General features: G+C 37.7%; 1 long non-coding RNA gene across 1 annotated transcript; it reads right to left on the minus strand.

The window, feature by feature from the left end:
• Window positions 1–11528: 11528 nt before the first annotated feature.
• LOC108499973 lies at window positions 11529–14784 on the minus strand. Its single transcript, XR_001875724.1, has 3 exons — window positions 14749–14784; window positions 12800–12888; window positions 11529–11702 (listed from the first exon to the last, which is right to left on the minus strand). It is a non-coding gene; the product is annotated as an uncharacterized LOC108499973 (long non-coding RNA).
• Between the last annotated feature and the right edge of the window lie 226 nt (window positions 14785–15010).

The raw sequence follows: 15010 nt of genomic DNA on the forward strand, positions 1-15010 counted from the left end.
CTTGGAGGGAAACATAGTTAATAGAGATGAGGAGAAGGCTGAGGCACTTAACACCTACTTTGCCTCAGTTTTTACCAGTAGGACAGGTGACCCTCAAGGCAACTGGCCTCTGGAGCTGGTAGACAGTGATAGGAAACCAAATAGTCCCCTTGTATTCCAGGAGGAAATAGTGACTTACTGAGTCATCTGGATCCTCACAAGTCTATGGGACCAGATGGGATCCACCCAAGGGTGATGAGGAGCTGGCAGAAGAGCTTACCAAGCCACTCTCCATCATCTTCCAACAATCCTGGCTCACTGGGGAGGTCCCATATGACTGGAAGTTGGCAAATATCACCCCAATCCATAAAAAAGACTGCAAGGCTGACCCAGGTAACTACAGGCCTGTCAGCCTGACCTCGGTGCCTGGCAGAGTTATGGAGGAGATTATCCTGTGTGAAATCACACGGCAGCTACAGGATGGACAAGGGATCAGACCCAGCCAACATGGGTTTAGGAGGGGCAGATCCTGTTTGACCAACCTGATCTCCTTTTATGATCAGGTGACCCACCTGGTAGATGAGGGAAAGGCTGTGGATGTGGTCTATCTGGACTTCAGCAAAGCCTTTGACACTGTCTCCCATAGCATACTCCTGGAAAAGCTGGCAGCCCATGGCTTGGACAGGGGTACCCTGTGCTGGGTCAGGAACTGGCTCGAGGGCCGGGCCCAGAGAGTGGTGGTGAATGGAGCTGCATCCAGTTGGCGACTGGTCACCAGTGGTGTTCCCCAGGGGTCAGTGCTGGGTCCAGTCCTTTTTAACATCTTTATCGATGATTTAGATGAGGGGATTGAGTCCATCATCAGCAAATTTGCAGATGACACCAAGTTGGGGGGAAGTGTCGACCTGCCGGAAAGCAGGAGGGCTCTACAGAGGGATCTGGATAGAATGGAGAGTTGGGCTGACTCCAATGGAATGAAGTTCAACAAGGCCAAGTGCCGGGTCCTGCACTTTGGCCACAACAACCCCCTGCAGTGCTACAGGCTGGGGACAGAGTGGCTGGAGAGCAGCCAGGCAGAAAGGGACTTGGGGGTCCTGATCGATAGGAGGTTGAACATGAGCCAGCAGTGTGCCCAGGTGGCCAAGAAGGCCAATGGCATCCTGGCCTGCATCAGGAACAGTGTGGCCAACAGGAGCAGGGAAGTGATCCTTCCCCTGTACTCTGCATTGGTGAGGCCACACCTTGAGTATTGTGTTCAGCTCTGGGCCCCTCAGTTCAGGAAGGATATTGAGGTGCTGGAGCGGGTCCAGAGAAGAGCAACGAGGCTGGTGAAGGGACTTGAGCACAAGTCCTATGAGGAGAGGCTGAGGGAGCTGGGGTTGTTTAGTCTGGAGAAGAGGAGGTTTAGAGGCGACCTCATCACTCTCTTCAACTACCTGAAGGGAGGTTATAGCCAGGCGGGGGTTGGTCTCTTCTCCCAGGCAACCAATAATAGGACAAGGGGACATGGGCTCAAGCTCTGCCAGGGGAGATTTAGGTTAGATGTTAGGAAGAAATTCTTTACAAGAGAGGGTTATCAGGCATTGGAACGGCCTACCCAGAGAGGTGGTGGATTCACCATCCCTGGAGCTTTTTAAAAAGAGATTGGACGTGGCCCTTAGTGCCATGATATAGTAATTGGAGTTGGATCAGGGGTTGGACTTGATGATCTTGGAGGTCTTTTCCAACCCAATCTATTCTATGATTCTATGATTCTATGTAAAGCACTACAGGGACATAACTGGTTAGCTTTCTGAGTCAAGCTGAATTACACAGGATTCAAGGAATTGTGAGAATATTATTGTATTTGTGCATTTTACAAGACAAAATTTTTGCCTTAAATGACCATGAAAAAAGCCTTCTAACATGAATTCATTGGTAGGCAGCCATTTCCAAGATGATTAGAGATGGGAGGTCTAGCTTTTTTTATACAGTTTGAAAATAGTGTTTAGACCCAAAGTTTGCTCTTTCCTTCTTTCTCTCCTCTTCTCCATCCTCTCTGTCTCCACCTCCAATCTCTGCAGCATTTTACAGAGTTCTAATAACTGAAAAGGTAATTCCCCAAGAGAAAATAGTCTATTTCCTTTCTGTTTTGTTCACAATCTTGCTCTTTTTTTTCAGCTCTTATCTAGATGCTAAACCAACCACCGAAGACTAGAGAGTGACCAAACAGTCCTTTGACTCGAATGTGATATATGCAATTTCCTTGCCAGATTATTACCCTAGAGGTAACTCTGTATTAGCTCTTAATTCTCTGTCTGTGCTCCATTGAGCTGTAATATGCAGTGTCCTAAATTGTCATAGTAACATTTTTTTGAAGATGACTTTGCTGATGAATTCAATTGTGCGTTCAAACAAAAAAAAAAAAACCATGCATTTTTTAATAATGTATCTTCCTTTACAGGAAATATTTATTTTTACTTTCTGACCACAACAGAAAGCCTTTTTCAAACTGGCTATTCCACTGGGGAAAACAGAAAATTTTGTTAGAGTAGTCCATCATCCATTTCTTGTTTTCATTGTGTTTATTTTCCCCTTTCACTGATTAGAAGAATTAGTCAGAGGATAATGGTTCCAGATCAGTCTACACAGGACCATTCTAATTTTCAATTTTCACTTTTCTCAAATGTATTGTGCCATTAGAATTCGAATTTTTCAGTAGGTTTTTTTTTTGTCTGTTTTTTTGTTTTTCTTGTTCATTTTGTTAGACTCTCATTGAGAACAAATGCATACAGTGCTGGTTCTACTATACAGAAAAGAAAAACTGCTTGTCTGGAAATACCACTTCATGTCGCTTCTAAGATGATGCCATATTTGAAGCATTACATTGAGGGGGAAGACAATAAGATTTGTTCTAAATGAGTAATACAAGTTTTTAGTGGCCTTAAACAAGGCACCCAAATTATGAGACAGATGAAGTAAACCCACACAGGCACCATAAAATGCTGGGAACAAAACCAAATTAATTCACTGAAAGTAACACCAATGGGACAGCTAGTTTTGTGACACTGATTTGTTAAATTATTTTGAATCCACCATATCTCCCATTCAGACTTCTTTTCTTGCTCTACTCGTATCACTATCTTCCTTTTAAATGTAGTTTGGACTTTTAAATATGATATTTTGGAAGAAAGGTTGATTTAGCTGCTTAATAGGTTTAGACTTCGGGGCCTCTAGTGGTCTAGTGCTTAGGGTGCAGGACTCTCACCGCTGCGACCCGGGTTCGATTCCCGGCCCCCCGGGCAGATGGAGCTCGTTAGCCCTGTAAGGCAATCCATCTAAGAGAAGGTCACTCTAAACAAACCTACGTCCTGAGACCCTCACTGCCACTGTCCGAGTTTCACTCGGCCCCGGCAGATGAACCTCAGGATTAAAGGGTGGGCTCAGTTCAGCGCACGCTGTGTCTCACCTAAAAAAAATCCACTGCGCAGGCTCGAAGGGTTAATGACCTTTCCCAAATCTTCGCTCGCGAAGACTGGCCATTAGGTTTTGACTTTGCTTGGAACTTTAAGGCTCTGAAAACAGCCATGTAAACCACACCCAACAAATTTGTTGTGTGGGGGTGTTGTCTACTATTAGACTGGAAATATTCTTGTGGCAGGCTAGCTTTGGCAAATAGCCAGATGCTTACCTCACTACTCACTCTTTCTGACTCTTCAGCAGAACAAGGGAAAAAAATAGGATGAAAAACCTCATGGGTTGATACAAAGACAGGGACATTGCTTGGCACTTACTATCTTTCCCCAAGTTAAACAGATTTAACTTGGGGAAAGCTAACTTTAATTTGCTTTAATTTACTTAAATTTTAATGTATGAAATAAAATAGATTCAACTGTGGTCAACTGTCCTCCTGTGGTCCACTGAAGCTGTCTGGAATTGGCTGTGCGCGACATCACGGCAATCCCAGCCTCTCCTCACAGAGAGCTCTGCAACCCCCTTCAGCACCTGGACACCTGTGCCTCACACATTTTTGCACTCTTTGAGCACATAATGTTGTTACAATGCCTTTGGCCAATCCTTTGATGTCGAATTTCCTTACCAGCCTCACTGCTTTCAGCACGCAATGTACTCAGGAATGCCGTGAGAACAAAGCCCAGTGGAAAAAGCTAGGGGAAACCGTTGGACAAGCTTGATTCCAGACAGCACGAGTGATCCTTCCACAGTATTTTGTGTGTCCCAGACACAGTGTCCAGTCTTCTTATTTACCGATCTGGCTACCTTAGTACAACAGCAGCAAGATATATACCTGAAACAGCCTCCTGGCACCCAACAGGCATCTCATGCCAGAATCACACTACAAAAGAATAATGCAGAAAGATGTAATGAAAGCATGATGCCACCTCATCCCCTCGGTGACTAGGAGAGAATACCATGAGTAGACTAGAACAGCTGCAGCATTCAGAACCCCCCCCGTCCCCAGTTTCTTCCCTTTCAAAAAAAAAAACCTTCCTTTGAATCCAACCAAAAAGTCTAGCTAGCTACATCAAAGGCTGGGATGATGGGCATGTCTTGCTGTCCCTTCTTTTTCACTTACAGGTAAATGAAATTGTTTAGTTGTTTGTCATATGATGTAAATGGTGGCCATTTGGAGTAACCCAAGACAACCCTTCATGTTGTCCTGTCGTCATGATGGCAACTATTGAAAAATGACACAAAAGTGCATGCTTAGTTCCTGGAGAATTGCATGCAGACTCCTGAAACATAAATGAGGCAAAAACGCTTTCAGACAAGAAGCTGAGAAAGAACAAACATGAAATCTTAATTCTGTTGTTTGGGCAAGGCACAAGGGTGCTTTGCTTATTGATTATGCTTCTGTATTGATTTCCCTCATGACCTATGACAATTCAGTTTACAAAAAATATTTTTTATTTTATTCTTTTTTATAAAGTGTTATGTATTCAATGTGCAAAGCATAAGAAAAATTGGTATAACTTACCTTTTTCCTCTGTAAAAGGTCAAGTAGGTATGCAAGACAATGCAGTGTGATCAAAACAAAGGAGCTGGATACTCTCAGTGTAACTTTAGCCATGGGCACTTTAGTTACCTTCCTGCAAATTATGTAGTCTTACTTATAAAGACAGGGGCCCCTGGTGGTCTAGTGGTTAGGGTGCTGCACTCTCACTGCTGCGACCCGGGTTCGATTCCCAGCCCCCGGGCAGATGGAGCTCGTCAGCCCTGTGAGGCAATCCATCTAAGAGAAGGTCACTCTAAACAAACCTACGTCCTGAGAACCTCACTGCCACTGTCCAAGCTTGCTCGGCCCCGGCAGATGAACCTCAGGATTAAAGGGTGGGCTCAGTTCAGCGCACGCTGTGTCTCACCTAAAAAATCCACTGCGCAGGCTCGAAGGGTTAATGACCTTTCCCAAATCTTCGCTCACGAAGTCTGACCATACTATACTTATAAAGACAGAACCTACAGCTCAGCATATGCACTCTTCTATAATAGTCAATGTGTTCTGTCATCAAATTAAAGCCCCACAGTTTAAAAGCTAATGTTTTGTCTCCTACCAGGCTTCACAATGTAGCTTATACTTCCATACTTTACATAATGAGTTCATATTAAATGCATACCTGATTGGCTGGTCTTTCCAGCCTTTATTCTTCTCCTGACATGGTAATTATGATACTAACATCTAAAAATTTTTTTAAAATTTTGTGGGGTGTGCTTCCATTATCTAACTCCAAGAAACAAGAGAAGAAGAATGTGATTTCATTTCCATTATGTTTTGGTAAAGGCCAGTATCTGTGTTGATACTTTCAAAGGTTCTGCTCACATGAATCTAAAGAGGAATATGAATCTTTATTTCCTAGGTTCTTTCCCTCCCCCAAAATCTCATTTTGGATTTTATAATTCCAGTTGTGCTTCAATTATTCTGTTTCCCTTATCCGATATGCAGGGGATGGTTATGGATGCTGTTGCTAATTAACAATCGAAGCGCACAAATGTCTCCTTGAAAACAAGATCTGGCACTAGACTAAATGAACATTCTGATTGCTCATTACATGCAGTAGTTTCTCTGCAAGTTGGATAATACTAACAAGGTACTAATTTTTTTTTTACCTCCTGTTTCCTTCCCCCTCCCCATTTTTGTAAGCAAATTGTCCCCCTTTTCCTCAAGAAGTGCATTAAGATAGTTTTATTTTTCTCAGTGTGTTTTCCTGATACACCCTTTCTGCTTCTGTCCCTTCCCTGCATTGAAATGCACACGTAGTTCCAAGGACTGTGGAAACACACACCTTCCTAGCAACACTGCCTTGGCTCATGGAGGCATGTTGATTTAGCACGTCAGGTGACAGGCTGTCCCAGGACAAACAGGTAATAGATTCAGTCTTACAGTGACTTGTAGGGTAGATACAAGTTCTCTTACTCTTAATTCCCTACTCTTTTCAAATCTAATGAAGCCTTGTGTCAGGGGTACACTTTTAAGACGGAGCTTATTGCTTTTGCTTTAGGTAAGGTGACTTTAAAAGACTTCTTAAGATTGCATAGACTGCAATGACGTTATCTGAGGTATTGAGCACTTGATCAAAACCATCATAATTCCTTGAGGGATAATTTCCTTACCCCTATATAGAGCTTTGCTAGTATTTTTTGTAAGTGTTGCTTGCACGGGAACCTCTGGAAAGTAAGATAAATTTGTTAGCTCAACTACATTTCAACCTATGTCTAGCTTAGGGGATATGTGATAGCTTTGAGTGCTGCTGTTCCTCACTGAAAGTTGATTTTAATTTGGCGCCCATAGACACTTTAACAACACGTAGGGCTATCTAGCTCATATTTTTTATTGTAACTACAAAAAACACGTCTGTAACATAAAAGCAGTCTTACTTATATAAATAGGAACTTAAGATGCATAAATATGAAAATTTTGAAAATAAAGGTATTCTGTATTAGTTCTATGTTATGCTTATTAGATAAAGAAATCTCTCCGTTTTAAGTTTGTTTCATTTGGCCTCCATGCAACAGAGTGCTTAAGTCAAGGCTTAGCTGTCTTTGAAAGGTGATTTACAATTTTAAGTGAAAAAATAAGTTTATGAAGCGTGGATCGAAATTTATTTTTATAAAATCCACATGTCAGTAAAAGTTACCAGAAATTAATGTATAATTATTATTTTTGATACAATGAAAATTTTAATAGAAGTGTTCAAAATTAACACCATTATATTTAACATTTTTGCAGAAAATTCATATGCTAGCAGTACCACAGAGAACATAATAATTTATTAAGTTTTCCTTGGAAAACACAAATAATATCAGAAAGTAAAATTATATGTACATATGATTATTAACTACTAATAATTTATTGCTGGTGTTGGCATTTAAAAACCTGCTTTAATTTGTCCTTTCCTGTTCCAAGAGATTATATTGCTTTCATCTACTGTGATTAAATGTGTGTGTTTTCTATGAACTATACTGGCTATCACATATTTTATGAAGACAAAATCCAATCAAGTACTGATGAAATTAGAAAATTCTGTGTATTCAATTTCTTTGAATTAATTCTAAAATACTGACTTAATATCAAACTTTCTGTAATTAAAATCTGGTTAGTATATAAAGTCACACTAGTGCTTCCCACCTGCTGTGCTTTAACCCCAGCTAGTGACAAAGTCTCACGCAGCTGCTGGCTCACTCCCCCTCCAAAGATGGAGGACAGGACTGGAAGAGTAAAAGTGAAAATCTCGTGGGTTGAGATACAGATAGTTTAATAGTCAAAGCAAAATCCACGTGTGCAAGCAAAGCAAAAGAGTTCAATTATCACTTCCCATTTGCAGGCAGGTGCTCAGGCATCTCCAGGAGATCAGGGATCCTTCACATGTACTGTTTACTTGGGAAGACAAATGTCATCACTCCGAACATCTCTTACTTCTGTTTTATTCCCCCAGCTTTATATAGCATCATATATGTAATCATGCTATATGATATGGAATATCCCTTTGATCAATTGGGATCAGCTGATCCCAACAAAAGGCTGTGTTCCCTCCCAACTTCTTGTGCAACCCTAGCCTAATTGCTGGTGGGATGAGGAGCAGAAAAGGTCTTGATGCAGTGCAAACACTGCTCAGCAGTAACTAAAACATCCCTGAATTATAAACACAGCGCAAATCCATACTAGCTCTTATGAAGAAAATTAACTCTATCCCAGGCAACACCAGCACACCAGCACATTTCTCATTTTCTACAATCACTGGAAGTTGGGCTGAGATCAGATGCCCAGATCAGTCCATTTTCAGAACATGACAAAAAAAATAAATCTCAAGAGCACTGAGGTCATTAAAATACATTAATATAACACTAAAAATGGAAGATTTCCAATTATTATACTTTTCCTTTTTCGCTTAGAAAAGAGTCATTAAAACCATGAGCAATAGTAAAAAGGTCTGTCATATATGTGTATTACTTCTTTAATGCCAGAATCTGAACAAACTATAATTTGAGTCTTATCAGAATATGGCTGAACTTATTTCCAGTTTCTTGGAATTCTGGCCCGTCTGGGGGGACATATGCTACAGAAATGTTTGCCTCACCATTCAACCTTCACTTTAACCAGTGTGTTTAAAAAAGACTTTTTATTTACATTGAAGTATATATGGAGACAGAAAACATGACAGATTGCTTCCATAAGGACAGTGCATTTGCCTATAAACTGACCAGCTTTATCTAGAGAAGCATCAATTTATCATCTGGGGCCAAATTCTCTTCAAGTATAACACAGTTACTCTTTTTTAAGAGACAGCTTAACAAGTGTATCCAATATTACTTTCTGTGTTCCATATATTGGATTTTTAAAAATCTTTTTAAGAATAAATATGAAAGATTATTGATGTGACAAAATAGTCATAGCACAGAGTAATTTCTTTGGATTTATACAGAACCATCATTTAAAAATTAATTTCACAGAATTATGTAAAAATAGTCTTATTTTGTTACAAGAACATTTTGAAAAAAAGATTTATACCATATAATTTGAAGTACACAACCTGAAACATGATAGACATATTAAAACTGTAATGATTCAATTCTTACCGAACCTGTCAGGTGTCTAAAGTCTAAGAGTCAGCCTTACATCTTTCTCTACTATATTATGGTTCTGTGAATGACATTGTTCCCTTTTAAGGCGCTTCTTTTAAAATCGCAGCAGGTTTTCCCTTCATACATTTTCATCAAGGAAAAGTTCAAATGTTTTTTTCTTCTTAGTTCTGATTAAAAAAATGGACTGTCATCAGATTTACTCAATAAACAATAATTTCCTACTAAGGAAATATATAAGCTGGCCACTTCCCCTGTTTCGGGTGTGCTTTCCTATCTCTACCCATTAAATCACTTATCCTGATTTTTCTGATACATAAACTGTAGCTTTTGCCTACTAAACACAAACTAACATCACTGAAAATAGTTTTATTTCTTTTTTTTTTTTAAGTGTTACTAATGTAACACATACCTTCAACACTATACAAGTGTAAAGACAACAGTATTTCTGCAAATAAAAATTGTATATTGTCTTAGTGTCTGACAAGTTAGCCACTACGACAGGTTTTTTACATTGAAAACACCCTTATTTTCCTGGCAATTCTTCTGGTAATAGTCAGAGTTCTTCTAAAATATTTATTAATTAGTTGCTAGATGGTTTGAGATGGTTAAACATGAGTAGTACTACAACTCAGAAAAAGATTTTTCAATCTTAAGAATAAAATTGATATCTTTTAGTCTAGGTAGGTGTTTACCACAAGTAAACAAAATGAAGTATAATATAAAATATTCACAGAAGATGTACATCTAAACTTCAGGAAATTTTAGTTTGTCTCAGCATAAGAAGTGACTGTGAAAATGAATTAGTAATTGCAGAAGTTGTGTTATTAATGGCTAAATTAGGAAATTTTTAACTTTTTCTGTTACACTAAACTTATTTAGTCCACAGATGTTCATGATAAATCATGGGTTTAGTTCTTTCATTCTCAGTACCAAATATAAGAACAATATAGGTTTCTAAATTCTATATGAATTGAACATATAAAACAAATTAACATCTTCTATAAGACTGTTCAGCTAAGGGCAGATCTTCATATATTATGGCTCTCAAATATCACCGTATTTCAGAACATAGTACGCCACCTTACGTATCAGACTTCTAAACTTAGAGAAAGATGGAACATATATCTGTGTTTGTTCTACTGATGATCTAATCAGTCCATTTACAGCAGTGTTAGATCTTCAGTAGCAAAAATTGATTCCCACAAGGTAATTCAATCAGTCTCACTGTTTGTGTTTTCTGTCAGAAGGTAAAGGTTTGATTTCTGTCCTCTCCTAGAATATGTTTGGGAGGTATTTGATTAACAAAAGTTTTTGCTAATAGAGAAACTGTGACATTCCTGCACTTTCAAATAGCAGGTAGAATCTGAAATTAAAGGCTAAATATGGATGAAGAGGAAATACACAATATGGTTTTACACCAGTGACTGACTGCAGATCTCAAGTTAGGAATAGTTTTCTTTTTGAGCCAGTCAGGAGAAATAACTTAAGATTGACTCAGCTTATTTGAAATGAATTGTGTAATGGAATTTCTTATTTCCCTGTATTCCCCAAATTCCCCTTCAAAATATTCTTAGCTGATATCCACAAGTACAGCTGTACAGATAATATAATGCTTTTCTGCTATTCAGCATATGTTATAAATTCTTTTATTTCAAGGAATATGTGGAAGCAACAAATTTTATTGGTAGTATTTAGGTATTTTTGGTAGTATTTTTTAATATATTTAGGAATAAGTTGCCACATTCATGTCTGAAATAAAAAAGAACAGTTTCCATGTCCAACAGTAACTTTGGGAGGTTTTAATTATCTTGGAACATAATCATACACAGAAACAGATAGACATCACTTTGGGACAAGCAAACTTTTTTTTAATTGATTTTTGTATTATAAAATAATTTACATATGGAAATCTAAATTTTAAATTGTTATGAAAATGAAAATTGGGACATTTTCTCCCCCCCTCCAAAAAAAACCCAAACAAAAAAAAACAGAGAAGAATGTTCATGTTTAATTTTTTGAAAGAAGTACTCAATGTGTTGAAAATTGCTTTTATCCTCAGGAACTGAGTTGTTTTTTATTTTATGAAATGCTATTTTCATATGAAAAAGTCATAAGAAATTACTGATGCTGTAATCTGAGTTGTTCTCGCATTAGTAAGAAAAGGGTTCCTAGATTACAGTGTTCAATGCAATATTTTTAAATTGTCACTGAAACGTCATCTGTACAAAAAATCCCATTTTACTCTTACAATTGTATTGCACGCTGTTTTTCAAAAAGCCACGTTACCAGAGAAAAGTGCAGAAGTGAAATGAATGGATACATTTGAATGAAACAGACAGGATTTTAAGTATGCAAACCTTCTTCAGGCCTGAAGCAGAAAGTCTTTTATTTTTTTTTTCAGTAGCTGGAAGCACTGATGTTCAAAAAAATCCACAACTTTCAGGTTCACAAATTTTAGTTTTAAATTTTAGGCTTGTTTTGAAAGGGTTTTTTGTAGATCTCCTCTCAGACTCTGAACCAACAGGTGAAAGAAGGGGAATGGCTTTGAAAAACATAACATCTTCTAGTGACTAGTCGTACCACAGTTCCCTGAATATGTTCTTGTACACTGCCATTGTTTTAGTGTCAGTCACTCATGCTGCAAAAACCTGTGAATCATGGGAAAAATGATCACTTGCACAACTCATAGTGGAGAAACTGTGATTAAGACAGTTCTCTGAGCAGGGTTCACTGATAATAGCAATGGGTTTGAATTTGCAGGTTGCGTTTTTTACACTGGGGTGGTCTTCTGGTCTGCTTAAATTTCAGTGTAAAAGTGTGTTCATTTTTCAGATTATTTTTTTGACAATCTGATAATTTTCTAGTGTACTTTATGATTATCTGTGGAAGATTTTATTTTCTTTTTTTTTTAAATACTCATCACTATACTACTATTACTAATGTAATTACTGCAATATTTTAAGAGAAGGATTCTAGTAGCATTTTTCATTTTCATCACCATGTATTATGAAGGAGAATTTTGTTAAATCTAAGAATTTTTGTCTCATAACAAGTTCTGAAGTTTATTTTGTTTAATTAAAGTAAATGCTAGCAGTCCTGAATAATAATGAAAAGCTGAAATTTCTTAAAGAAAAGGCAACTTTGGAAAGAAAAAATCCCCTACAGACCTTATCAAAATTGTGCACTTCAATAAAAAACTAATTTGGAGTTTATTTCCTAAATTAAGTGCTTTCAAAACTTTAATTCTATTTTTGACAAAACATATATTCTTTAGGAATATTCTAATTGTGTTGATCTAGCATTGCAGATTTAATATGCTTGCCTCCAATAATAGTCATTCTGATGTAGACATACCATGATATTGGTAGATAGAATTCAAGCTATCAGTGGTTGCATAAGAGCTAGTATCAAATTTTTATCATCTGGTATTCTCTGATAGTAACATGAATGCAAATGAATGTTTATTACAGTGGTGTAAACTCTGGATTTTCCATATATTGCTACCTATCAGGCCCATCCAAAGACTCTGATACTAATTTAATGTACCCCTTCCTAGATGTGTGATTTTTTAAAAATATCTTATTCTATTGGTTTATTTCATTCCAAATAATCCATAAAACCACATCAGCAACAGAACTGTTTACCCCAGTGAAAACATCTCCATAAATAGTAGTGGTGGCTGTGTAGCTGTGAGAAGAACAAGGTGAGTGGATTTCAACTCTGAACATTTAATATGCCATTTTACCTGCTTCCTTGTGCCGCTTCCTTCTGCACTACTGATGATAACGGTAATGACAACAAGGACTTACTGTCAGCGATTTAAATGGGCTTCATCTGTAACACAATTCATTTTAAAAATCAGTTTAGGACATTTGGGAACACTTGCTTTTATGTTCTGATCTTGAAAATATTTTTGTTTGTGCATGGCTTGATTCACTTGTAATCCTGTTGCAGTCACTGACACTACTCACGCAAGTACAAGTGCTTGAGTGCTGCATTGCCTCCAGGAAAAGTATGGGTCTCTAGGAGTGCTTCTCTCTTTACACCAGTTTTTGGTGTTTGTGAAATCCTTCTTCTCAACAGTTTTGCATAATTTATTATGCAATAAAATGAGAAGAATCTAACTCTTTTGCCAGATCTTCAGACACGTAGTTCCATTGACTTCAAAATCAATTTACTATACCTGAGGATATCATTCTAGATGTTTTTTTTTATTCTCCAAGCCTAGGAGCTATTTATTTTTTCACCTCTTACTTGTGAACACAAAGTGATTCATATTGCTTGTCTTAGATGACCAGGCCAACCTTTCTCATTCCTGGTTATTCTATAACCTCCTGGAATACATACGTCAGTTGCAACTTGTTAGAAATATTGAGAACTCTCTCCAATCTCTCCCTTTTTGCCTGCTGAGCAGAAATATTCTGCATTTCTAGAGTTTAGATGCATTTCTGCATCCCAAAATTATATCTGAAATTTTTTCTAATTCTAGTTTCAACTCAAGTTGCAACTGTCCCATCTTTTTTTCTACCTTCACAAAACATTTTCCTTTGCCAAAATAAGATTCATAAAATTTTTCTATTTTTTCACTCTTACTAATTGGTTAATACCATACTTTATAGTTCCAATAAAAACACAGCTGCTTCCATTTTAAATGTTTGGATGCTTTTTATAGGGGGAAGAAACTTAAATAAAGATGAATTGAAAGAAAGTGGAAATTAAGTTTAATTACCACTACCAGAACAAACCACTTAAAGAATTACAGCAATTCAGTATAGATTTTGTGAACACTGCAGACAATAGAAATTTTTCCACTGACTTTAACAGCATTTGGATTTTGTCCCTGAAACTCAGTTACTTGTATAGCAGAAAGAAAACCAAGGCAAGGGCAAGCTTACTTCCCTGATCAGTGGTGCCTGTGAGTGTTACAACACATATTAGAATGTTTTTGTTACATATCTGCTCACAGTTAGGGACACATATATGCTTATTTCTCTTATTTGGGGACCATAAGTACTTCTAGTCAATGTTCAGAAGCAGATGAAGCTGTGATAAAATACTGAGAAAAATATGCCTTCAGCAGCATTTCCAGCACAGCCCACCCAAACACCACCCTGAGGGATGGAACAGCTTACTTTAAACAAATAGACTTTAAACCAGACAGCTTGGCAGCTGGAAAGTGATACAACTCAGCAAACTGACAACTAGCAGAAACTGCAAAACATACTGTGAAAACCAGCTAAATACCTGGATGTCCTTTCCACCCTGGGTTTTGAGTGCTGTTAGTGCCTGTATAAAGTAGACATATTTGCTGTTTTCCTGAATGGGACAATGGGACCCACAAAGCAAATAGGAACAGAAAAGACCATCATGAGGTTTAGATTATGGAGCTATTTTGTCCCGTTCATACTTTTTCCAAAACTTCCCTATGACAAAGAAATATCATTGGTGAAAAGTGAATACTTGGCCTCAGTTTTTAAAATTCAGGGAAAGTTGATACAAGCAGATGGCAAGCAGCTTCTATGGCTTTTTTTTTTTTTTTACTTCCTCCCTAGGGCAGAGGGAGCATTGTTGAAATATATTTGAGCATTTCTACTTGAATTCATGTCATAAAATGTTAATTTTTTTTTAAGATATATTTGCCTATAATAGAGATTATAATAGGATTCAGGAAGGAATGAGGGAGAGAGGAAACACCTTTCAGTTGTTGAAATGCTGCCAAGTCTTTCTAAATCCGTAACTTCGTCTCTATGACACATCAGTCATGATGTTCTATGGAAGAACATTAAAATGCACTTTTGATTAGTTGGTGCACAAATTATTTCCCATTTGATCTGTAGGCATTAAATTTAATTCTAATGTGCTTCCAGTGACTCTGGGACTGTTATATGAATTTGGAATGAATTTAGCCTTTATGTTTTAATTTGCTCAGCCACCTTATCTAAATAGAATATTCCAA

The sequence above is a fragment of the Lepidothrix coronata genome, unplaced genomic scaffold (genome assembly GCF_001604755.1).
Source record: "Lepidothrix coronata isolate B3197 unplaced genomic scaffold, Lepidothrix_coronata-1.0 Scaffold3, whole genome shotgun sequence".
In the NCBI taxonomy this organism is placed as follows: domain Eukaryota; kingdom Metazoa; phylum Chordata; class Aves; order Passeriformes; family Pipridae; genus Lepidothrix; species Lepidothrix coronata.